The sequence below is a fragment of the Somniosus microcephalus genome, chromosome 13, assembly GCF_052327205.1.
Source record: "Somniosus microcephalus isolate GS21.2 chromosome 13, FLI_Smic_1.0, whole genome shotgun sequence".
NCBI classification, from domain to species: domain Eukaryota; kingdom Metazoa; phylum Chordata; class Chondrichthyes; order Squaliformes; family Somniosidae; genus Somniosus; species Somniosus microcephalus.
In genome coordinates this window covers 20,606,901-20,634,171 of record NC_140999.1, presented here as the reverse complement: position 1 = coordinate 20,634,171, position 27,271 = coordinate 20,606,901, and positions in this window count along the sequence as shown.

Sequence of the window (27,271 nt, the reverse complement as noted above, 5' to 3'; positions counted from 1 at the left end):
CCTCAAGAACTGTAGCTGTCCTGTTCCATGCATCTGGATCCTCAATCCTGACAACATCATCCTTTGTCAATGGTTTTAGAGTTTTGGATGACTTGTCATAGTATGATTTCTGTTTCAGCTTTAACAGTTGAAGTCTCTGTCTCAGTTCCTCACTTTGCTGTTCTTTTGCACAGCAGGGTAGTGTGGTGCGCAACTTGCGACCCATTAGTAGTTCAGCAGGTGAAGAACCACAGTCTAAAGGTGAGGCTCGGTAGCTCAGCAGGGCGAGATAAGGATCAGACTTGCTTTCTGTTGCTTTCTTCAGTAGCTGCTTGAGAACTTGAACACCTTTCTCTGCCTTACCATTTGACTGAGCATACAAAGGACTGGATGTGATGTGCTGAAAGTCATAATGTGCTGCAAACTGTTGCCACTCCTTACAGTTGAAGCACGGACCATTGTCGCTAACGGCAATCCTGGGAATTCCATGTCTGGCGAAGATGGATTTCACATGCATTATGACACTGCTTGCTATGGTGCTTGAGAGCAGCGCCATCTCAGGATAGTTAGAATAGTAGTCAATCACTATTAGATAGTCTTTACCATTTAAATGAAAAAGGTCCATACCAACCTTTTGCCATGCTGCTGTTGGTATGTCAGCTACTATCATTGGTTCCTTTGCTTGTTTGCTTTGGTGTTTCTGACATGTCTCACATTTGCCTATCATGTTCTCAATGTCCTTATTTATGCCAGGCCAATAAACAGTGTCTCTTGCTCTCCTTTTGCATTTTTCAATTCCGAGGTGTCCCTCATGAATCCTTTTGAGCATGTCTTGACGTAAAGCCTGTGGAATGACTATTCTGTTCTGTTTTAGTAATAGTCCACTTGCGACACTCAATTCTGACCTTATGTGAAAATATTTTGGACAGGAACCTTTTGGCCAACCATGATGAATGTTCTCTATTACTGTTTGTAATACTGTATCTTTTACTGTTTCTTCTGCTATTTGCTTTGATTTTGTGTCTGACACGGGCAGCGCAGCAGTGACCATACTCACATGAACATCCACGTCTTCTTCAGTAGAGCTCACATGACTCATTGTGGGTGCTCGGGATAGTGCATCTGCTATGTATTTGCCTAGTGTGTAGATCAGTTCAAAGTCATATCTTTGCAGCTTCATCATGAGTCGTTGAATCCTTGGAGACATCTCATTCAGGTTTTTTTTAATGATGGCAACCAGAGGGCTGTGGTCTGTCTCAACTGTGAAGGTGGGAAGTCCATATATGTAGCCATGAAACTTTTCTAGTCCAACTACCAAGCCTAGACATTCCTTTTCAATCTGGGCGTATCGACACTCAGTATCAGTCATAGACCTGGAGGCATAGGCAACAGGCTTCCAATCTTCACCATCTGCTTGTAGCAAGACCGCACCTAGGCCATCTTTTGATGCATCCGTTGACACTTTGATTCTTTTGGTTGGGTCAAAGAAGGTGAGTACAGGTGTGGTTGTCAGCACTGTTTTGAGGTTTATCCACTCTTGTTCATGTCTTTCTGTCCATGCGAACTCATTTGTTTTATGTAGCAGGTCTCGCAGACAGGCTGTCTTGGCTGACAAGTTAGGAATGAACTTTCCAATGAAGTTTATCATCCCCATGATGCGTAGCACTCCTTTTTTGTCAGTGGGTCGGGGCATTTTGAGTATGGCGTTTACTTTTTCCATATCTGGCTCTATTCCTTTACCAGATAGATTATCTCCTAGGAAAGTGACTTCCTGGATGCCAAACTGACACCTGGCTTTGTTGAGCTTCAGTCCATTCCGGCGTATGCTCTGTAGCACTTTAGTCAGTCTCTCATTGTGTTCTTTCAGTGTGGAGCCCCAGATGATGATGTCATCAACATAGACCCAAACTCCTTCCAGACCTTCAATTATGTGTTCCATCGCTCTATGAAAGATTTCAGATGCAGATATTATCCCGAAAGGCATTCTGAGGAAACAATACCTGCCAAATGGTGTGTTAAAGGTACAGTATTTGGTGCTCTCTTCATCCAGTTTTAGTTGCCAAAATCCTTGTGAGGCATCGAGCTTTGTAAAGTATCTGGCACCTGACATTTCACTGGTGATTTCTTCTCGCTTGGGAATCTGGTAGTGTTCACGTTTTATGTTTGCATTTAAGTCCTTTGGATCCATGCATATTCTTAGATCATTGTTCTTTTTCTTTACACATACCATGGAGTTAACCCAGTCTGTTGGCTCTTCGACTTTCCTGATGACTCCTAGTGTGGTCATTCTGTCCAGTTCATTCTTGAGCCGGTCACGCAGGGGTGCTGGAACTCTTCGTGGAGCATGTACCACTGGCTGAGCATCCTGCTTTAGCTGGATCTTGTAAGTGAATGGTAGAACTCCAAATCCTTTGAACACATCCTGGAAATTATTCACTACAGAATTCATCGAGTCATCTGGTCTGCTTATGGCACAGTTTATACGGTAGACTCTTTTAACCAGTTCTAAGTCCTCACAAGCTTTGTCACCCAGTAGTGAATCAAGCCTTTCAGCCACAACAGAAAACATGAGATGATGCACTTTGTCTTTGACTGTCACTTTAAGTCTGCACACACCTAAGCTATCTATTTTCTGTCCATTATAGTCCTTCAGTAGTACTGACTTTTTCTGTATTTTGGGCTTTTCTTTCATATTGTTAATGTCACTCATACTGATTAAGTTTGCTTTTGCCCCAGTGTCCAGTTTCAATGTAACTAATGCTCCATTTATCTGCAGTGGGATCATCCATTTGTCCTCTTTTACTGCATTAACTTTATGTTCAGCATTGTCTATTTCTGAGGGCTGCACATTTTCTGTATCTTTTTTGATATCGTCACATGACACCATTCCTACAAAAAATGTCTCACTTACATCAGTGTCCTCAATCACATTAACTCGTCGTCCTTTTGTCGTTTTTACTTTTGAAAAGCATTGTTTGGCAAAGTGATTCTTTCCATTATATTTTGTGCACATTTTTCCAAACGCTGGGCATTGTCTTAACTGGTGTTTGTAACCACAGCATTTACAATTAAAAATTTCATCCTCCGATTGGTTTTCATTTCTGTTCTGCCCACGTTTCTTCCCCTTGTAGGACACAGCACCGACAGCAGCATTATCACTCATTACATTCGCATCATTATTGATTTCACTGAAAGTCTTCGCGTGATTTCGAGCTAGCTCGCTGGCTTTGCATATTTTCACTGCATTTTCCAAATTTAGTTCGGTTTCTCTCAACAGACGTTCCCTGACTTTTTATCATGAATACCAAACACAATCTGGTCACGAATCATGGATGCTTTGAGCTCAGAGAAATTACATGTCTGTGCTTTCAGTTTCAGATCAGTTATAAAGCTAACAAAAGTCTCATTTTATTGCTGTGTCCGAGAACGGAAGATGTATCTTTCATACGTCTCATTCTTTTTGGGAGAGCAATGTGCATCAAATTTTTTTAGCACATCTTCTAATTTTTCTCTGTTCTCCGCTGGATTAAATACAAATGTATTAAATACCTCTATCGCCTGTGGGCCTGCAACCGTAAGCAGAAACGCTATCTTCCTTGGGTCTGGCTTCGTACCGAATCCGATGGCTGCAATGTAGAGTTCGAATTGTTGTTTAAAAATCCGCCAATTGTAGTCGACATTTCCCTCGAGATTCAAACCTCCTGGTGGCTTCAAATTCTCCATGTCGCTTTTCACAATTTGCAGCAGATCTTCCCCACCCTGGTACCATGTTATGTTCATTAATAACTAGACATTCTTGTTATGAACACAGCTAGCTTCTAGCTAGTTATTTATTTAGTACACGTTCTCTAGGTACAGTGGCCTAGAAATTGAGTGCCCTTAGCGCCGATTTTGCGGCGCTAGAGGGCCTAGCGCTGCATTTGGCGCCGGCGCCGAAATTGCCTGGGGCCCTTCCACCGCGGTAGACCGGTAGCGCTGCGCCGGCACCGATAACGTCATCGGTGTGCGCAGCGTCCCGGTTGCCATGCCGACGGGCCCCAGCGCCGAAATTCAGTTGCGGCCGCCTCGCCCGTGACAGCCGCAACTGAGACTCTGGCAACAGAGTCTTACAAGTCTTTGCGCCGGCGCATTAAAGGCCCCGCGGCGGCCGGCCGCTTTCCCGCCGGCCGCCTGGCCGCAGCTCCCTCCCCGGACTTCCCCCCCCCCCCGGAACAGAAGCAAGCCCGGCACTTGTCCGAGGTGCCGGGCTCATTTTTAAAAAGATTTTCGCGGGCCGCGGCCGGGTGCAGGCAGCTCCTCCTTAAGGGAAGGAGGAGGCCTGCACTTCCCGAGCCTGCCGCACTGCATCGGGTGCCGCAGCGCCGGAATTGCGGCGCGAAACGGCAGTTAGCGCCGATTTACCGCCGCAAAGACCCTTCAGTAGCGCCGGCAGCCGTTTGGGCGCGGCCCTGCTGAATTTTTGGCGCACGCAGGGGGACTTAGCGCCGGCACTAACTTCCGGCGCTAAAGCCCTGGCTAAGCCAAAACTCAATTTCTAGGCCAGTATCTGTAGAGACTTCCATGTGTGCTCCTGTGTGCAGGCTGCCATCTTGACTGTTGCCTTCTGGGTAGCCTAGTGCCTCATGGTTAATGTAGTCTTAAACATACAGCTATATACAGCTCTACACAGCTCCACCTAGTGTCCACTATAGAATGACATGCTATTGATCACTACAGTTGGTGGTCAGACAGCAAGGTGAACTTCTGCCCATGCAGATAGTGGTTGAATTTTTTTACTCCCCGTACTAGGCTGAGGATCTCCCTGTCGATCTGGGCGTAGTTGCGCTCGGCTGAGGTTAGTGACTGAGACGCAAAGGCTACTGGCCTCTCCAACCCGTCTGGGAATTTGTGCGACAGCACGGCTCCAATACCATAGGGTGATGCATCACATGCCAACCGAATTGGTAGTGCTGGGTTGAAATGGGCCAACACCTCTTTTGATGTGATCAATTCTTTGCACTTCTGGAAAGCTCGTTTACATTCGTCATTCCACTTCCATGGTACCCCTGTTTGCAGTAGGGTGCTCAGTGGGTGTAATACTGTAGACAAATTTGGTAAGAACTTATGGTAGTAGTTCACCAGCCCGAGGAATTACCTCAGTTGTGATACATTTTCCGGTGCTGGAGCCTTGACTACTGCCTCAATCTTTTCAGGGGACTTATGTAACCCCTCTTCATCAATAACGTGGCCACAATACGAGATCTGCTTCTGGAAAAACTCGCACTTGTGGCGATTAGCTCGTAGCCCATATTCCTTTAATCTAGTGAGCACCTTCTCCAGCTTGGCGAGGTGATCACTGTCATTTTCGCCCGTGACCAGGATGTCGTCCAAATAACACTGGGTCCCTGGAATCCCTTGCAGGACTTGATCCATTGCCCTTTGCCAAATAACCGGAGCCGATGCTACCCCGAACACCAGCCGGTTGTATTGGCAGAGACCTTTATGAGTGTTGATCGTGAGGTATTGTTTCGAGGCTTCTTCTACCTTCATTTGCAAGTACGCCTGGGCCAGATCAATTTTGGTGAAGCGTTTACCTCCAGATAGTGAGGCGAAAATATCCTCAATCCGTGGAAGCGGATATTGTACCGTGTGAAGGACTGGGTTCACTGTCACCTTAAAATCCCCACAGATGCGGACCTTCTTTGGTTCCCCAGGCGTATTACTCAACGACCTCTTCATTACAGGAACGATGGGTGTAGCCCACTCGCTCCAGTCTACTTTGGACAGTACTCCTGAACGTTCCAACCCTTCCAGCTCTGCTTCGATGGCTGGTCGGATCGCAAAAGGCACCGATCTGGCCTTAAAAAACTTTGGGCTTGCATTTTCCTCTATTTTAATCGTTGCTGTTATGCCTTTTAGTGTTCCGAGTCCCTGCTGGAACACTTTTTGTGCATCAGTTAGCATTTTTGACAGTCGTCCAGGTGTGACATCGTCATCCTTTTTGGCCTCAACGTTCAGTGCCTGTATGGAATGCCAATCTAATTGTATCTTCCGGATCCATTCACGTCCTAGTAGTGGTGGTCCTCCATCTTGCAATACATATAGGTCCATTTTAGGTATTTCCTGGCCTTTGTAGATCACTTTCACCCTTATTTTTCCTTTGGGGTAGACTTTTTGCCCCGTGTATGTCTTCAAGACAATCTCTGTAGCTTTCAAGGGTATATGTGAAAATAGCCGCTTGTAGTCCCTTTGATTTATGACTGTTAGGGCTGATCCAGTGTCCAATTCCATTTTCACTTGGACTCCTTCTATCTTGAGTGTGACCCAGATAGTCTGGTGATCCTCCATTTTGATTACCTTATGTAGTTTCAGACAACCCAGCTCCTTGCTTCCGGAGTCTGTATCACTTTTCTGTTCGTCTGAACTACTGTCCATCACCTTATGTACCTGTTTGTACTTCTCCTGTGGAGATTTCTCGCTGCTGGCTTTCTTCCCTGACCTGCAGACTCTTGCTATGTGTCCTGCTTTTCCACAATGTCTGCACACTTGGTCCTTGAACCAACAATCCTTCTGGTCGTGTGTTGTTCTGCCGCAGCGATAACACTTCCCTGCTCCATATGACATTTCATTTGTGCCATACTCTTGCGGTCTCCGTTGTATCTCTGCCGCGCCCCGTGCGGCTGCTTCGTGTGATACTGCCATGCTGAAAGCCTTGTCCAGCGTAAGATCCTTTTCCGAAAGAAGCCGCTTCTGGGTTCCTTCACTTTGAAGCCCACACACAAACTTGTCCCTTAACGTATCTGCTAGTCCCACTCCAAACTGGCAGTGTTTCGATAGCTTGCGCAGTTCTGTTAAGTACTCAGCATTACTTTCGTCTTTATGCTGGTTCCTTTTGTGGAACTTAAATCTTTCTGCTATCAGCAGCAGTGTGGGGTTTAAGTGGTCCTGTAGGATTTCTACTATGCTTTCGAAATTCTTATCCACGGGCTTCTCTGGGGTTATTAGGTTTCGCAGTAAGCCATAAGTTTTTGCACCCATGGAATTTAACAAAACCAGTGCTTTCCTAGCATCTGGCACTTCATTCGCCCTGCAGTACACCTCAATGCGTTCCACATATGTCGCCCAATCTTCAACTTCATTGTCGAATGCAGTGATACTGCCACTCTTCGGCATCCCTGGGTGTGATTTAACTGTATAAAATGGTGTCTCCCGCGCTCTCCCTTCTTCTCCGCTGGCACAAAATGGCTTCTCCCGCGCTTTCCTTTCTTCCCACGCTCGCCCTTCTTCTCCGCTGCGGCTTCTAAAAATGGCGTCTCCCGCGCTCTCCCTTCTTCTCCGCGGCGCAATGGCGTCTCCCGTGCTCTCCCTTCTTCTCCCTGCGGACGCGGTTCAGCCCTTGAGCCCTGGCTGTGCTCTGCGCGTTCTCCTGTGCGCCTTTCCCGTTGCCATCGCTCGGTCCTGAACCCAACTGCTGCTTTACCCTCTCTCTCTCTCTCTCTGTTTGTTTTTCCTCGACGCCGCTCGGTTTTCAACCCCCGGCCGTGCCCTGTGCGCTTCACCCTCTCTCTTACCCCGTTGACGCTGCTCGGCTTTTTTCTATGCCGTCGGTCAGCTCCAGCCGCCGCTGTCCGGGAAGGGTCTGCGCTGTACCTGTTGCCAGTCTGTTGCTGGATCGTCGTGGCTGGGGAACCAAGCCCGGCTCTCAACAGCCTCCCCTGCGATGTTCACTCTCTGCCGGATGACTGGGCGGTTGCTCGTGGTCGACGCCCGTGCTTCTGGCCTCGACTTTCTTCCACCGCCCTCCCGGAGCGAATCCTTGAAGGGAAATGCAGAGTTGCAGGCAGATTCGAATCGACCTCGTCGCCACTGTTGAATCCGTGATTCTTAAAGTCTGATGTTTTCCCAATAACTACACGGAGGCTGTAACTTAACAATCAACAGGTGTTTACTGGAGTAGGGTAGTCTCAAGACTGACAGTACAGAGGCATGCTCAAGGCTTATATACAGGTGTGGTCACTGCCGGTACTACAGTATACAGGAGCTGTAAAAGTAGTTCTCTCTTAAAGGTACATACACTACAGTGCTCCCACAGTGCTGTTAGGTAGGGAGGTCCAGGATTTTGACCCAGCGACGATGAAGGGATGGCGATATACTTCTAAGTCAGGATGGTGTGTGGCTTGGTAGTCTGCCAGGTCCAAACAGTGGGAAATACAGGGCAGGGGGCAGGGTGGATGCAGAGAAAAGGCAGCCAAGTGCCCGACCATATCCCCAAGCAATTTTTTGCCCTCACCCGCCCCAGTTCTGGCAAAAAATTGTTAGAGTAGGTAGAAAATCTCAGCTGATTGGTCTAAATCTGAAAAATAATTTTACCAATTACACATTAGAAAGGCCCTTATTTTCTACGTGAGAAATTTCGGGGCCCGATAAAACTTTCATTTTTCGATTTACATTACAGATACATTTTTTACATTAACATTACACTTCTCCCTAAATTATCATGATATTGGTCCCTTGACGATCATCTATTGACCCTCGTACTAATTCTTCCAACTGTCGAAAGAACAAAGAAGGCCAAATGTCTTATATATTGCAGGAATGGGAATGTCATATATCTCCAGTAAACAGGGTCTTGAAGATACCTTTGTGGTGTATTCCTTCCTTAAGGGAGTGCTATTTGCTGCAATTAAAGATGGGTAATCCACCTTCACTTAACCAAAATAAGTCTGTCCTGTTCAATATGCGACTGGATAGATCTTACTGAATTTTAGCACCCTACACTTAAACTCCATTTTATTCCTAAACTTGTGCTCCATTGCACCATTCCAGTATCAAACATTAGCTTTTGCTGATGAGCGCTGCATGGAGAAAACAAGAGCTGATTCAAATTGTTTTACAACAGCTTGATTCAAAATCCAATTATTCCAGAACCTGTTTCAAATCCCTTGCCCCAAACTGAAGAAATTGAGTTGGTTTTTTTTAAATTCCAAACTAACATTAGAGCAAGTTACTTCAAGCTGTTTAGATGCAATTAACTTTGGCCCTGCAAAGGTTTAGCACATTATAGGCACTTTTACAGTACCAGACATCTTTGCTCATATTCCAGATACCGAACTCTAAGCACTGCTCTTCCCTTTTTACGTTTGGTATTGGGTCTTGGTCGCTGCAGGTGTGCTGGCATCCGCTGTAGAGTGCACACATGTGAGATCAGCTCCCCACATTTACTTTGCTGGTACAGGAGGCCTCACTCATAGAAACATAGAAACATAGAAGATAGGAGCAGGAGTAGGCCATTCGGCCCCTCGAGCCTGCTCCGCCATTCAATGAGATCATGGCTGATCATCCAAATTCAGTACCCTGTTCCTGCCTTCTCTCCATATCCCTTGATTCCTTTAGCCTTAAGAAATATATCCAACTCCTTCTTGAATACATTCAATGAATTGGCCTCTACTTCCTTCTTTGGTAGAGAATTCCACAGGTTCACCACTCTCTGGGTGAAGAAATTCCTCCTTATCTCTGTCCTAAATGGCCTACCCCTTATCCTTAGACTGTGACCCCTGGTTCTGGACTCCCCGCCATCGGGAACATCCTTCCTGCATCTAGTCTGTCTAGTCCTGTTAGAATTTTATAAGTTTCAATGAGATCCCCTCTCATTCTTCTAAACTCCAGCGAGTACAAGCCCAATCGACTCAATCTCTCCTCATACGTCATTCCTGCCATCCCAGGTATCAGCCTGGTGAATCTTCGCTGTACTCCCTCCATGGCAAGAACATCCTTCCTCAGATAAGGCGACCAAAACTGCACACAATACTCAAGATGTGGTCTCACCAAGGCCCTGTACAACTGCAGCAAGACATCCTTGTTCCTGTACTCAAACCCTCTCGCTACGAAGACCAACAAACCATTTGCCTTCTTAACCGCCTGCTGCACCTGCATGCTTACCTTCAGCGACTGGTGCACAAGGACGCCCAGGTCTTGTTGCACTTCCCCTTCTCCCATTGCCATTCAGATAATAATCTGCCTCCTGTTTTTGACACCAAAGTGGATAACCTCGCATTTATCCACATTATATTGCATCTGCCATGCTTCTGCCCAATCACCCAACCTGTCCAAATCATACTGGAGTTTCTCGGCATCCTCCTCACAGCACACACGCCCAGCCAGGTTTGTGTCATCTGGATTTAATCTGTGGGTCTACAATGTTGTTGTTTGCCTGCAGGTCTGACTATTATACTCAGGAGTACAGTCAATGGCAAGCAAATCACAAGGCTGCAATTTGCTGCACTCCTTATATAAAAGTGCCTTAAATTACCTAATCTCTGATTAACTTTCTTCAGCTTTTGGATGATGGACTATAAACTTGTGACGTGTCTATTATAATTGGCAAATGAAGTTCAACACAGATAAATGTGAGGTATTACATTTTGGTAGGAAGAATAGGGAGGTCACTTATCACTTGGAGGTTGCGAGTCTAGGTGGGGTAGAAGATCAAAGGGATCTCGGAGTACACATACACAAATCACTAAAAGTTGCGACACAGGTTGGCAAGGCCATAAAAAAAAGCAAACCAAGCACTAGGGTTTATTTCTAGAGGGATAGAATTGAAAAGTAGGAAAGTTATGCTAAACCTGTATCAAACCTTGGTTAGACCACACTTAGAGTACGGCATACAGTTCTGGTCGCCATATTATAAGAAGGATATAGAGGCACTGGAGAGGGTGCAGAGAAGATTTACAAGGATGATACCAGAAATGTGAGGGTATACATATCAGGAAAGGATGAACAGGCTGGGTCTCTTTTCTCTTGAAAAAAGAAGGCTGAGGGGTGACCTAATAGAGGTCTTTAAAATTATGAAAGGTTTTGAGAGAGTGGATACAGAGAGAATGTTTCCAATTTGGGGAACAGCATAACTAGAGGCCATAAATATAAGATAGTCACCAAGAAATCCAATAGGGAATTCAGAAGAAAATTCTTTACCCAAAGAATGGTGAGAATGTGGAACTAGCTACCACAGGGAGTGGTTGAAGCGAATAGTATAGATGCATTTAAGGGGAGGCTGGACAAGCATATGAGGGAGAAGGGAATAGAGGGTTATGCTGATAGATTTAGATGAGGAAAGATGGGAGGAGGCTCGAGTGGAGCATAAACACCGGCATGGACTGGTTCTGTGCCGTATATCCTATGTAATCCTATTCTTCTCTCACTTCTCCAGGATTTTCTTTTTGTAGACATCTGATATCCCTATTTGAAAATTGTATGTGTTGAGTCTTCTGTCCTCATCTGTGCATCTCTAGGGGTTTAATTTTCCCTTTGTACATGGATTGTGCCTTAATTGAGACCATTCTTACTTTTTCTTTAAGTGCTCTGGTAGGTCTGCACAACTTTACCCAGTGCGCTTTCTGTCAGGTCGGTTATGTTACAACTATTGCACATTTGAGGGGCTGGATTTTGATACTGGAGGCGTGTAGGAGGCAGGACTACAACTTCTGGGGTTGTAGTCCCGCCTCCATCGAGTTGTGGCCAACCCACGCGATTTTCACTTGATTGACCTGGTTGCGCCCGCCCAGCGGGCTCAGCAGGCCAATTAAGGGCCACTCAGCAACAGGTGACGTCACAGATTGACATTTCATCTGTCAAGAACTTTTGACAGATGAAATATCAGCGTTTGACAGTTCTTTGAAGCTGTCAAACACTGACAATCTGTACACTAAGTTAATTCTTTCCTCTCAGGCTGATTTAGAGATCTCTCCAGAACAGAAAACTGACAGCTGCAACTTTTGACAGCTCGCGGCCATTCTGCTTTCTGTGCCGGTGAGATGAGGGACTCCCGAGACCTGAAGGAAGGAAGGCTGTAAAAAGGTAAGTAAAGGTAAGTAAAACTTATTTAAACACTTTACACACACCAAACACACTTACCTCTGCACTCATGCACACATCACTCACCAGAACAACGGATATCTCGAACCCTCCAAGCCCTTCAGCCCGACGGTCCGCCTCGCTAACTTGGCATGGTTTGGAGCCATTCGGAATCCCACACTTCAGGGATAAAAATCGGGATTAGGCTAAAAACTGCCTGTTAACTACCTGTTAACAGGCAGTTAATTGGCACTAATCCCCTTCCCGCCTCGGGGAGGTGGGTCCCAGTGCGGGTTGGGTACCCGCCTCCTTTGAAACTGGCATGGAGGCGGGTTGAGGGTGGGATGGGTTCGTGCCCCCCGATTTCACGATTTTAACCCCCCACATGCCTCCAATCCCACCTCAACAGCCCAATGAAAATCGAGCCTGAGGAGTCTACCTGTAATAGTAGACTTCATTTGATTCATATGCTCAAACTTGCAAAAGTTGGCTAATATTGCTGTTGTGCTTTTTGCTTTGATTGGCTCAAGTAATAAAAGATTTACCTTATCGCATTCTCAGGACATCCCAAAGCATTTGACAACCAATGAAAGTGTAGTCACTGTTATGAGCGCAAACATGGCGATTTGCACACAGCGCTGTCTCAAAAACAGAAAATGAGATAAATGGTCAGTTTAATCTTTTATTGGTGCTGTTGATTGAGAGAAGAATGTTGGCCAAGACACTGGGAGAGTTCCCTGCTCTTCATCAAGTGGCGCCATGGGGCAATGTCCCTGCTAAGCTACGCGGCTGCACAGTTATCTGCAAGGTCCCGTGCAGGCCGCTCACTGGCTTTGAGACTGTAGATACCGTGTGTGCGCAAAAAATTTAAATAGGCCGTGCAGTGGGGGAGGCAGGCTGCGCAGGAGGCAGCGCAGCTTAGGGGGGGACGTTGGCCATGGGATCTTTTAATTCTCCCTAAACCAAATAGACAGGCCACCTTGTGCACCTTGTGAATGGGAAAGATTTTTAAGGCAGTTTGTCGCAGCAGCCCACACCTCATTTCAAACACTCAACACTGTGAACCCTTTCCAGTGACACTAAGGGCTGGATTTTCATTGAGGAGTCGGGTAGGAGGCGGGACTACAACTTTCGGGGTTGTAGTCCCGCCTCCATCGAGTTCTAGCCAACCCACGCAATTTTGACTTGATTGACCTTGTTGAGCCCGCCCAGCGGGCTCAGCAGGCCAATTAAGGGCCACCCGGCAACAGGTGATGTCACAGATTGATATTTCATCTGTCAAGACCTTTTGACAGATGAAATATCAGTGTTTGACAGCTGTTTGAAGCTGTCAAACACTGACAATCTGTACTCTAAGTTAATTCCTTCCTGTCAGGATGATTTAGAGATCTCCCCGGAACAGAAAGCTGAATGCTGGAACTTTTGACGGCCATCCTGCTTTCTGTGCCGGTGAGATGAGGGACTCCTGAGACCTGAAGGAAGGAAGGCTGTAAAGGTATGTAAATGTAAGTACAACTTCTTTAAACACTTTAAACACACCAAACACACTTACCTCTTCACTCATGCACCCATCACTCACCTGAACACCGGACATCTCGACCCCTCCAAGCCCTTCATCCCGACGGCCCGCCTCGCTAACTTGGCGTGGTTTGGAGCCGTCGGGAATCCCACATTTCAACAATGAAAATAGGGATTAGGCTAAAAATTGCATCTTAACTACCTGTTAACAGGCAGTTAATTGGCACTATTCCCCTTCCCGCCTCAGGGAGGCGGGTCCCAGTGCGGGTTGGGTACCCGCCTCCTTTGAAACTGGCATGGAGGCGGGTTGGGGGCGGGATGGGTTCGTGCCCCCCGATTTCGGGATTTTAACCCCCCACACGCCTCCAATCCCGCCACCACGGCCCAATGAAAATCCTGCCCTAAATGTCCATTTTAAACAGTGCACTGATAAAATTACGGCGATCGGTGCACAATGGGACTTCAGATTTTATCCAGCACGCATGAAGTTTGTAACAGCCTTTTTACTAGCAATTCACCCATTTTAACCTTTCGACGATGACGGCATTAGAGCACCGGTATAAAAAAAAGTTTATTACACATGTTCAGGAATGATATTATTTGACAACAGTAAACACTGATTTTCTATGGGAAAATCTCACTCACTTCACAACACTTTGCAATTCAGCTGAGCAAATGATTGGTATTGTTAAAGGAATTATGTGTGACCTACTTTCTATTCCAAAATTGGCACATTTTCTTCAATTTCTCTGTAAATGTTCCAGGCTTCGGGTAAAAAAACATGAATGTGTATAGATAGCGCACCACAGCACCGCACCAGATTTATATCACTTGGGGAGAGAGATTGGGTCGACTAGGCCTGTATTCACTCGAGTTTAGAAGAATGAGAGGGGATCTCATTGAAACGTATAAAATTCTGACAGGGCTAGACAGACTGGATGCAGGGAGGATGTTTCCCCTGGCTGGGGGGTCTAGAACGAGGGGTCACAGCCTCTGGATACGGGGTAGGACATTTAGGAATGAGATGAGGAGAAATTTCTTCACTCAGAGGGTGGTGAACCTGTGGAATTCTCTAGCACCGAAGGCTGTGGAGGCCAAGTCACTGAATATATTTAAGAAGGAGATAGATAGATTTCTAGACACAAAAGGCAACAAGGGGTATGGGGAAAGAGCGGGAATATGGTATTGAGATACAGGATCAGCTATGATCGTATTGAATGGCGGAGCAGGCTCGAAGGGCCAAATGGCCTACTCCTGCTCCTATTTTTCTATGTTTCTATCTCATAAGTTATTCATCCTCACAATCTGTGAATCATGGCCCTTTCACACACAGCAGCATAGTACTACCACGACCTAAATGGCCTTTATTTACTCCCAGAATATCATGGCGTGGATGCTCCTCTTCCCACTCCAGGTGGGTTGGGGTCTGACATTTGTCTGCCGCCTGACCCCACCGTGACACTGACCCATTTTCCAGGGTCGGGTAATTATGGATGCAGGGCACGTTCCTGACTGGAACCCGCCACAATGCGGGAGCCCAACACTGTGATGTTGGAAAATAGGCTGACACTCCAGTGCAGCATGAAAGGAATGCTGCCCTGTCAGAAGTCCCCTCTTTCAGATGAGATGTTAAACCAAGGCCCCGTCTGCCCTCGCAGCATTTTTACATTTAGCCCCCGCCACACAGTACTGCCCCCCGATTATCAAAATCCACGACAAGGCCTTGGATAACATGGACCACTTTCCATACCTTGGGAGCCTACGGTCAACAAGGGCAGACGTCGATGACAAAGTCCAACACCACCTTCAGTATGCCAGTGCAGCCTTCAGTCACCTGAGGAAGAGAGTGTTTGAAGACCAGGACCTCAAACCTGGCACCAAGCTCATGCTCTACAGAGCAGCAGTGAGACTCGCCCTGCTGTATGCCTCAAAGACATGGACCATGTACAGCAGGCACCTAAAAGCACTGGAGAGGTACCACCAACGCTGCCTCCACAAGATCCTGCAAATCCATTGGCAAGATAGGTGCACCAACGTCAGTGTTCTTGCTCAGGTCAACATCCCCAGCATCGAAGCTTTGACCACACTCGATCAGCTCCGATGGATGGGTCACATCGTCCGCATGCCCGATACGAGACTCCCAAAATAAGCGCTCTACTCAGAGCTCTGATACGACAAGAGAGCCTCAGGTGGGCAGAGGAAACGTTTCAAGGACACCCTCAAAGCCTCCTTGAAAAAGTGTAACATCCCACCGACACCTGGGAATCCCTGGCCCAAGACCGCACAAAGTGGAGGAGAAGCATCCGGGAAGGCGCTAAACACCTCGAGTCTCTTCGCCGGGAGCAAGCGGAAGCCAAGCGCAAGGAGCACACGTCAACCCAAGCACCCCACCCACCCACCCCTTCAACCACTGTCTGCCCCTCCTGTGACAGAGACTGTAGGTCCCGCATTGGACTCATCAGTCACCTGCAAACTCATTTTTAACGTGGAAGCAAGTCATCCTCGGTTCCGAGGGACTGCCTAAGAAGAAGTTGTTGTTTGGACTGCAGTAAACCAACTGCTGTGCAGTTGTTCCCCGTATTTAGTAAAAGCAGTTCTCTTATTACTAACAGCAGGACCGTAAACACATGAAAATGGGTCTCCCGACTAAACAAACACCAAATGCAAAAGTGCTTTAAACGAGAGCAATTTTCAACTTCGCTGCTTGAGCAGTAACCTGGCAGAACCGAGCACCCTCTGTTTGTAAAGCCTGCTCGATTTTTATGCCATTGATTTTAAAGGAACCGAAATCAAACGGGTTCTACAGTGTGGGAGGTAATCTGCCCCGCCAGATATCCACACAACCCGTGAAGTTGAAAATTAATCTCAATGTTTCTGTCTTCTCGCCTCTTGCCTGGGGAGCTTCAATTCAGATCTCATTGCAAATTAATCCAACGCCACAAGCTACATTTACAATTGACTATTTGGGGTGACAAAAAATAAACAAACCAACAATGTTGAAAGTGTAAATGCAAACATAGCTAATGACATAGCTAAAAACATGTAACTTAAACCTTAAACTATAGCTTTGTGTTCCAGTAATGGTGTTAAACTGCATTCATCAATGATAATGAGACATCACCTGCTTAATACTGAAGACCTTATGATTCCACAGTGTCTTGCCAAGTGCAAGGTTCAGTGAAACATCCAGGGCTGTCATTACTTCTGGCAGACACCTAAATAATAAAGCAAAGGAATTGCATGTAGATACAGGACTCCCCAAAATGAAGAACATTTGAAGTGTAGGCCGCGATTTTACTTACCTCGGCGAGTCGGTGGCGGGTCCCGACCCTGCTGCTGGCTCCAGCCCGCTCTGTGAAATGAATTTCCCCTGATTGGGCTTGTTAAGCCCGCCCAGTATGTTTCCCGGGCCAATTAGAGGAAGCGGGTCAGCTGACGTCATTTCATGACGCGTCATCAGCCGGTTTCCTTAAAGGGACTATGGCCAACTTTCTTTTGACAATTGTGCTGTCAGTGTTCTACAGCATTGAGATGCTGCAAACACTGACAAGCACTGCACAAAGGTGCAGGGCTGCACCAAGGCTCTACCATGTCTCCCTCCATATGCTTATGGAGGGAGTCACAGCACGCAGGGAGGTCCTCGCTCCTTCCCATGGGCGGAAGAGACCTCCCCAGGAGAACAACACAGCCTGGTTGCACATTGCAGAGGAGGACACAAGCAGCGATGTGGTCAGGAGGACCTGGGTGCAGTGCCGCAAACATTTCAATGATCTCAGTAGATCACGAAACGTTAATACAAAGCCACACTCAACCTCATCCTGCTGTGCCTCTCATCACATCCCCATCACTCTTCCTTCCCTACCCTACTCCTGCACATCCTTACTCACTCCAACTTACCTTGCACCTACACCCATCCCTCTCTATCTATATTATCACATCCCCATCTCATTAGCCACCCCTCACACTCACCCTCATCCTAGTCCAATCATACCAATTAACAAAACACAAGGGTAGGCACTTGGATGTTTTATGCAATGTTCATGTAAAGTTTCTGTTAATGTGGTGTCAAACATTGAAACCTTTATTTTCAACACTTTGCGTTCTTGGACAGATTTGTGTGCACCTTTGTAAGTGGCTTAGTGAGTTGCAGAGAATGGTTATTTTTATTCGCTCATGGGGTCTGGGCGTCGCTGGCAAGGCCAGCATTTATTGCCCACCTCTAATTGCCCTTGAGAAGGTGGTGGTGAGCGGTCTTCTTGAACCGCTGCAGTCCGTGTGGTGAAGGTACTCCCACAGTGCTGTTAGGGAGGGAGTTCCAGGATTTTGAGCCAGCGATGATGAAGGGACGGCAAAATATTTCCAAGTCAGGATGGTGTGTGACTTGGAGGGGAACTGGGAAGTGGTGGTGCTCCCATGCGCCTGCTGCCCTTGTCCTTCTAGGTGGTAGAGGTCGCAGGTTTGGGAGGTGCTGCCAAAGAAGCCTTGGTGAGTTGCTGCAGTGCATCTTGTAGATGGTACACACTGCAGCCACGGTACGCCGGTGGTGGAGGAAGTGAATGTTTAATGTGGTGGATGGGGTGCCAATCAAGTAGGCTGCTCTGTCCTGGATGGTGTCGAGCTTTTTGAGTGTTGTTGGAGCTGCACTCATCCAGGCAAGTGGAGAGTATTCCATCACACTCCTTACTTATGCCTTGTAGATGGTGGAAAGGCTTTGGGGAGTCGGGAGGTGAGACACTTGGTGCAGAATACCCAGCCTCTGACCTGCTCTTGTTGCCACAGTATTTATGTGTCTGGTCCAGTTAAGTTTCTGGTCAATGGTGACCCCCAGGTTGTTGATGGTGGGGGATTCAGCAATGGTAATGCCATTGAATGACAAAGGGTGGTGGTTAGACTCTCGCTTGTTAGAGATAGTCATTGCCTGGCACTGGCGTGGCACGAATATTACCTGCCACTTATCAGCCCAAGCCTGAATATCATCCAGTTCTTGTTGCATGCGGACATGGACGGCCTCATTATCTGAGGAGTTGCGAATGGCACTGAACACTGTGCAGTATTCAACGAACATCCCCATTTCTGACCTTATGTTGGAGGGAAGGTCATTGATGAAGCAGCTGAAGATGGTTGGGCCTAGGACACTGCCCTGAGGAACTCCTGCAGCAACGTCCTGGGGCTGTGATGATTGACCTCCAACCAACACAACCATCTTCCTTTGTGCTAGGTATGACTTCAGCCAGTGGAAAGTTTTCCCCCCTGATTCCCATTGACTTCAGTTTTACTAGGGCTTCTTGATGCCACACTCGGTGAAATGCTGCCTTGATTTCCAGGGCAGTCACTCTCACCTCACCTCTGGAATTCAGTTCCTTTGTCCATGTTTGGACCAAGGCTGTAGTGAGGTCTGGAGCTGAGTGGTCCTGGCGGAATCCAAACTGGGCATCAGTGAGCAGGTTATTGGTGAGTAAGTGCCACTTGATAACACTGTCCACGACTCCTTCCATCACTTTGCTGATGATTGAGAGTAGACTGATGGGGCAGTAATTGGTTGAATTGGATTTGTCCTGCTTTTTGTGGACAGAACATACCTGGGCAGTTTTCCACATTGTCGGATAGATGCCAGTGTTGCAGCTGTACTGGAACAGCTTGGTTAGAGGTGTGGCTAGTTCTGGAGCACAAGTCTTCAGCACGATAGCCAGGATGTTGTTGGGGCCCATAGCCTTTGCTGTATCCAGTGCGCTGAGCCGTTTCTTGATATTACGTGGAGTGAATCGAATTGGCTGAAGACTGGCTTCTGTGATGGTGGGGACCTCAGGAGGAGGCCGATATAGTTCATCCACTCAGCACTTCTGGCTGAAGATGGTTGCAAACGCTTTAACCTTGTCTTTTGCATTCACGTGCTGGGCTCCACCATCATTGGGGATGGGGATATTCATGGAGCCTCCTCCTCCCGTTAGCTGTTTAATGGTCCACCAGCATTCACGACTGGATGTGGCAGGACTGCACAGCTTTGATCTGATCCGTTGATCTGGTGAGACATAATGGTACCCCCCGCAATGTTCATGAGTGTGAAAGGAATGGCTTGGGCATTGTAGGGATGCTTTATGATGTTGGTGTTAGGGGTGGTGCCAACCTGGTGCATCATGTGGCAGCCAGGTTGTACAGCATCAAGTGAAGTAAATCTGACCATGGTGAGGCCATCCCTGGCCTCCTGGGCAGCAATGTGGTCAGGTGCAGATCCCCTCTGTCCTGTGCACTGCAACTTACCTAGCACCTCCACCCATCCCTCTCTATCTATATTATCACATCCCCATCTCACTAAGCCACCCCTCACACTCACCCTCATCCGAGTGCAATCATACTAACTAACAACACACAAAGGTAGGCACTTGAGTGTTTTATGCAATGTTCATGTAAAGTTTCTATTAATGTGGTGTCAAACATTGAAACCTTCTTTTTCAACAGTTTGCGTTCTTGGATCGATTTCTGTGCACCTTTGTAAGTGGCTTAGTGAGTTGCAGTGAATGGTGAGACATAACAGTAACCCCTGCAATGGTGATTAGTGTGAAAGGAATGGCTTGGGCATTGCAGGGATGCTTTATGGTGTTGGTGTGGGGTGGTGCCAACTTGGCGCATCATGTGGCAGCCAGGGTGTACAGCGTCAAGTGAAGTAAATTTGGCCATGGTGAGGCCATTGCTGTGGTCGGGTGCTGATGCCCTGTGTCCTGTGCAGCATCAGTTGATTGCGGAGAATGTTGTTGGTGTTGCTGGTGTGCCTGGTGATGCTGGTGTTGGGGCTGATCGTGGTGAGATTCTGAGGACCAAGGTGAGAGAGTATAAAGGGCACCCATGCTGATGGAATAGATGGCAGGTGTAGAGATGACAGAAGCAATCTGCCAATGGTGAGAGAAGGTAATGAGGTCAGACTGGATGGAGACTTGTGTAAAGACTTGCAGCATGGTGAATCTGTTGTGGAAATGCAGTGAGGAAGAGCTTGTGGCTGAGGGAAGATATCTCTGTAAAGTGGGAGCTTTTACTTTACATTTGAAACTGTCAACTCAACAGCTGAGTCAATGGCCACTGAACTCCTGCCTCAGCTTCACAGACATGGTCCACGACCAGCATGGACCCCGTGGGCAAGCTGTCAAATACAAAAGGTAAGCTCAAAATCATTCTTAAGCGGCTCTAAACACCACTGCGTGTCAGGTCTGCTCAGTGTTGTCAGACCCAACATCAGGAAAGGCGCATGGCGGCGGGTTCACAGCAGGGTCCCAACCCGCTGGGGGATAAAAACCATTGCCCCACCCCACCCGCCACCGATCGCGCCCGCTGACCCCCTGCAAAGATCCGGCCATAGTCACTATTGCAATGTCGGAAAACGCAGCAGCCAATTTGAACACATCAAGGTCCCACAAACAGCAATGAGATACAGGGCCAGGTACAGTAATCTGTTTTAGTGATGTTGGTGAAGTGATAAATATTGGCCAGGATACCGGGGAGAACTCACCTGCTCTTCTTCGAAATAGTGCCATGGAATCTCCTGCATCCACCTGCGAAGGCAGATGGGGCCTCGGTTTAACGTCTCATCCGAAAAAACTAAAAAGGATACAAATTACATAAATTTCACTGCAACTAAGTAGTCTGGGATCTGTAATGTTATTGACATTCTTCCCATGAAACGTACCCCATCAAGCAATTTCAGTTTCAAAATCAGGAATGCACTTATCACATTCTGAGGAAGTGGTAGTCAAAATAAAAATGAGAATTCAGAAGCAGAGAGAGTCATGACTTACATTAAAACTCGAGTTTTCTTTCTCAATCAATACCGGTTATGAGCACAGTGGGCTGCAATTGCACACAGCATGAAAACAAGGCATCACTGACTAGCTTTATTCCAAAGTGCTCAGCCATCAGGTATTCAAGGCATACACTTCTAAATTGGCTTTGGCAACATTTTGCAGCAATTTTGGTCTCTTGACAAAACTGAACATTTACTTAATAATGCACTGATACAATGTGTACATCTTTTTAGTTGAATGTACAAAATGTCATTCTGCAGTGAAAGAAAATAAGACTTTCTGGCTTAACAGTCCATGTCAATGTTTTTAAATTATATTTCTCGTGCCTACGCATACCTGTAGTGAATAAAGACATGCAACATTTGTAGGTTTAACCAGTTTGCGTGCAATGCTCAGTGTTCAGATCATCACCTGTTAGCAGCTAGTTCCTGCAATAACCTCTGGCCTCAGATAGCCAGTGACTTAGATGGACAGAATAGTTTTCCTACTGCCTGTCACTGTAGTTCTTTAATCAAATACACAATGAAGGTGACCAGTTCCATTTACTGGTTTGCCCAGCAGACAAATAGTGCGGCAATAGTCATAATAGTATGAGTTTGGCTGGCATTTAAAAAAAAAGATGATATGTGCTTGAGATACAAGAAGGGCTCAGACACGCAGTCATTTTAAATTTTATAAGTCATTACAAGCAATGATAAAGGTACCAATTGGCCACCCCTCACCTCAAAATACACACATGACAAACATAGCTGGAAGAGTGTTTACTGAGGAAGATACTGGAAGCTGTTTTAGTTTTCCTGCCACCTTAAACATTCACTCCCTCTACCACCGGCACACCGTGGCTGCAGTGTGCACTACAGGATGCACTGCAGCAACTCGCCAAGGCTTCTTCGACAGTACCTCCCAAACCCCCGACTTCTACCACCTAGAAGGACAAGGACAGCAGGCGCATGGGAGCACCACCACCTCCAAATTCCCCTCCAAGTCACACACCATCCTGACTTGGAAATATATCGGCCGTTCCTTCATCGTCGCTGGGTCAAAATCCTGGAACTCCCCGCCTAACAGCACTGTGGGAGTACCTTCACCACACGGACTGCAGCGGTTCAAGAAGGCAGCTCACCACCACGTTCTCGAGGGCAGTTAGGGATAAGCAATAAATGATGGCCTTGCCAGTGATGCCCACATCCCAGAAACAAATAAGAAAAAAGATAGCACCTGCCATAAACTGTATTTTTGTCTGTAAGTGTAATACATGAAGATGTGGGTCTGGAATTAACAGGTCAGTTTTCACATATTATGCATATAAATAAAAAGCCTAGGCATCCACTGAAAAGAAAGTAATGCTTAATATCATCTGAGTTTTGCAAGTCGTGTTACAATATGGAGCTATTTAGCGATGTTAGTTATACTGCTGGAGCTGCAGGAAGTAAACTTATCAAAATAAAGTCCGCATGAAGGCCTCAGAGACTAAATAATATTGAGAAACTAACGGGTGTAAAGCAGTGCTTCAACTTTCTTTCTGATCACATGGTGTCAAACAAGACAATAACCCATATACAGATGTTTCGGAACCCTATCCTATACTAAGTTCCAGATCCTCCTTCAGAATGCTGATTTGGCATAATCCTTTCCGATGGATGTCCTGACAAACAAAAGCACAGTTTGGGAACTTATTTGGGTTTAATGTTGTTAAGTAACCATTTGTGATAAGACAACGGTTAATAAGAGAGAGACCCACCAATTTGCATCCATTAAAATCCAGGCAAATTCTACCCTGCCTACCCAGATTATGCTGGTTTCTTGCCATAAATGGAGAGAGAATTCCGGATCAGTTTCTCCAAGGGTTATTGCTGGCATCAGAATGTAATTGATCTTCTTCTTCTTAGGTAGTCCCTCGGGACAGAGGATGACTTGCTTCCACATTAAAAATGAGTTCGCAGGTGACTGATGAGTCCAATGCGGGACCTACAGTCTCTGTCACAGGTGGAGCAGACGGTGGTTGAAGCAGCGGGTGGGTGGGGTGCTTGGGTTGACATGCGCTCCTTGTGCTTGGCTTCCGCTTGCTCCCGGGGAAGAGACTCCAGGTGTTCGGCGCCTTCCCGAATACTCCCCAGGTGTCGGTGAGGATGTTGCACTTTTTCAAGGAGGCTTTGAGGGTGTCCTTGAAGCATTTCCTCTGCCCACCTGGGGCTCTCTTGCTGTGTCGGAGCTCCGAGTAGAGCACTTGTTTTGGGAGTCTCGTATCGGGCATGCGGACGATGTGACCCATCCACCGGAGTTGATCGAGTGTGGTCAAAGCTTCGATGCTGGGGATTTTGGTCTGAGCGAGGACACTGACGTTGGTGCGCCCATCCTGCCAATGGATTTGCAGGATCTTGCGGAGGCAGCGTTGGTGGTACCTCTCCAGTGCTTTGAGGTGCCTGCTGTACATGGTCCATGTCTCTGAGGCATACAGGAGGGCGGGTATCACGACTGCTCTGTAGACCATGAGCTTAGTGCCGGGTTTGAGGTCCTGGTCTTCAAACACTCGCTTCCTCAGGCGACTGAAGACTGCACTGGCACACTGAAGATGGTGTTGGACTTCGTCATCGACGTCTGCCCTTGTTGACAGTAGGCTCCCGAGGTATGGATAACTGATAATTGATAACTGACCCGACACCTGCAAACGACGGCCCTGAATTTCCTCTGGTCCTTCTTCTGAGTATAGTGAGATAGGACTTCTGCCAGCCTTCGAGTTACTCCCCTGACACTATCACAATTCCCAGGGCAGAGCAATCATAAAGAAACGCTGGCCAACGTATCCCTGAAGGAACATGTAGATGAGGAAAAGGAGGTAGCAGAGTGTTGAACCTTGGAGTGCACCAGAGGTTGGAAGAGATTGATAAATGTTATGAAGCTGAATAATTTTGCAGGACTTCATGGACTTTATGCAGCCCACACAGAGGACACAGCATTAAATATGGTGGGGGTCATTTTACAAGCTTGTGCTTCCGGTGGGAAGCCTTGCCCACTGGAGATGCAGATCTGATATTTGAGCACCTTTGATTTTCTGACCATTAGAATGAATGGTCAGATACTCACTGGCAGCGCCACACGCGAGTTTCCCACATGCAGCCCAGGCGGGCAAAACTCCCTGCTGGACTTGTAAAATGACCTGCAGTATGTGCAGTCAGCTCTTACTGACTGTGGAGAGGCACATGCACAATGCAGCAGACACAAGCAGTGGGGCTCGTAATTTCAAAAGAAGTCAGAACGAAGCACTGCCAGGGCATGACTCACTTACATTGGCACATTACATGTAACAAAGGTATTATTGATTCTGACAGTGTGAGAGAGCTGTATTAACGTGCACATGTGGAACTGAAGCATCCCCAGCTTAATGAATTTCACCTCTGGTTGTGTTAATCCAGCTCCCTGACACCATCAGGCTCAGCGACTCCTCATCAGCGGAGTTAAGCCACGGGCATTCAGTGCTTAAAGGAAAATATTTTTGAAAATCAGAAGAGGATGGGAAGAAAATGGATATTAATTATAAATGGTCATGGCACTTCCGAGTGGTCAGGAGCAGAGTGGCCAACCTCAGATGACACTCTCAATCAGCAAAAAGTCATGGGCTGTCATGCCAAGAACATTCCATTCGCATGAAAACACAATGCTGTTGTCACAAGCCCTTGCCGGCTCAACATATTAATTTTACATATTTATATAAATAAATATACAATACAATTCGTGCAATAAATAATGTATTAAATTGGGGCTGTTTGTCTTAATGGCTGCATGCTGCACAAGCTGAACTACGAACTACATTAAAGCAATTTTCCTTTTGAATGTTAATGTCATTTATTCTTTCCTCTGTGCCTTTGAAAAACTTTCCCGAAATGCTTCTTTGTTTTGGAATATGAGAGGAAAACATGTGAAAGGATTTTCAGCATTGAGTGCAATCATAAAATTAATTCCTTAGAACTGTTTTTTTTTTAAAGGAGGTACTCATTTTTTAAAAGCTTTTAAGGAAATCCTATAGAACAAACTAGTAACCTTTGGCTGCTTTCTCAAGGGATCTGTGGACCATACGATTATTACTTATTTTTATAACTGAGGCAGGTTTGGTAGATTACACCAACTATATCAATGAAAATATCAGATAGGAAGGGAAGGCCAAGGGTGAAGAATGTAGCATTAGGTCGAGTTGGTGTTCGGGCAATGCCTCTGAGCCACTCTAATCTTTTCATAGAAAAAACATAGAAAATTAGGAGCAGGAGTAGGCCATCCGGCCCTTCGAGCCTGCTCCGCCATTCAATATGATCATGGCTGATCCTCTATCTCAATACCATATTCCCGCTCTCTCCCCATACCCCTTGATGCCTTTTGTGTCTAGAAATCTATCCATCTCCTTCTTAAATATATTCAGTGACTTGGCCTCCACAATCTTCTGTGGTAGAGAATTCCACAGGTTCACCACCCTCTGAGTGAAGAAATTTCACCTCATCTCAGTCCTAAATGTCCTACCCCGTATCCTGAGACTGTGACCCCTCGTTCTAGACCCCCCCAGCCAGGGGAAACATCCTCCCTGCATGCAGTCTGTCTAGCCCTCTCAGAATTTTATACGTTTCAATGAGATCCCCTCTCATTCTTCTAAACTCTAGTGAATACAGGCCTAGTCGACCCAATCTCTCCTCATACGACAGTCCTGCCATCCCAGGAATTAGTCTGGTGAACCTTCGCTGCACTCCCTCTATGGCAAGTATATCCTTTCTTAGGTAAGGAAACCAAAACTGCACACAGTACTCCAGGTGTGGTCTCACCAAGGCCCTGTACAACTGTAGTAAGACATCCTTGCTCCTGTACTCAAATCCTCTTGCAATGAAGGCCAACATACCATTTGCCTTCCTAACTGCATGCTGCACCTGCATGCTTGTTTTCAGTGACTGGTGTACAAGGACACCCAGGTCCCTTTGTACATCAGCCTTTCCCAATCTAGTACCATTTAAATAATACTCTTGTCAGTAAATCTCAATGATGCCTTATGGAAATGCACGGCAATATCTCAGTCCTATTAAAACATGCTGGCATTGTCTTCATGTCTTCTGTCCTTAGCACTAGACAGAATTATGATATGCATCATAATGTTGCCATTCAGTTGTCATTGGACGTGACCCCAGTGTGTATAAATGCACTAATTTTCTAATTCTAATCCACGAGGAACACTGCTGAGAGAACTCTCACTGGAAATGTCTTGCTGGTGTACAGAGAGGAACTGCTCCTCTTCCTCAAAAGTGAGGTAAAGCATGTTGTTAAGATAATATAGCGCGATGGTGCCTAGGAGTTCCGTTCTTCAGGTGCTGCACACACCTGCAGAGTGTCTTGCTGACTTTCACACTAAAGTGCTGGGTCAACACATTCCAATACATACTTGGTGCTTCTGGGGCACCACGTCTGGGAGTACCATGGAGTCAGGAAGCAGATTATGCAGTCCCAACTGCTCTTAAAGGGTTGCTGGTCGCCCTTAAAGCTGACCTGCTACTGAAGGGGGAAAATAAATGGAGGCAGACAAAGGGAAAGAACAGCACCATTCAGTGATAATACTTTGGCGGTCCTGCTGCAGGAATTTCTTCAGGGAAAGGTGATTCTTTTTGCTACCTTAAAACTGGCAGCCAGTGCATAATAGATGAATATGACTGAATGCTATCTCCCCTATGCCCTAATTAGGGGAAGATGAGGGAGGAATTTGCTGGGGTATGCAAAGCTGCCAAAGTAACATGTTAACAGGCAGCTTCAATTTACGGTGCTAGCTTTCAATGTAGCTTAACTGCACATTTTGCAGTTTTAGCTTTCACTGCATCTTGACTGAACTTCACTCTGAACTTGGTGCACCATCACAGAGGGAAAGCACACTGGGGGAGAAATTCATTCGCAGACAAAAGCTGGCACGCAGGTGTCACAGGAAGCCATCCCAGCGCCTGAATAGATAGGCCCATGCCGCACCTAATATTGGGCCTCGGGCCTCATTATCATCGAACCAGCGAGCTGCGGACACCTAGGGCTCGATTTTCATTGAGGAGTCGGGCAGGAGGCGGGACTACAACTTTCAGGGTTGCAGTTCCACCTCCATCGAGTTCTCGCCAACCCACACAATTTTGACTTGATTGACC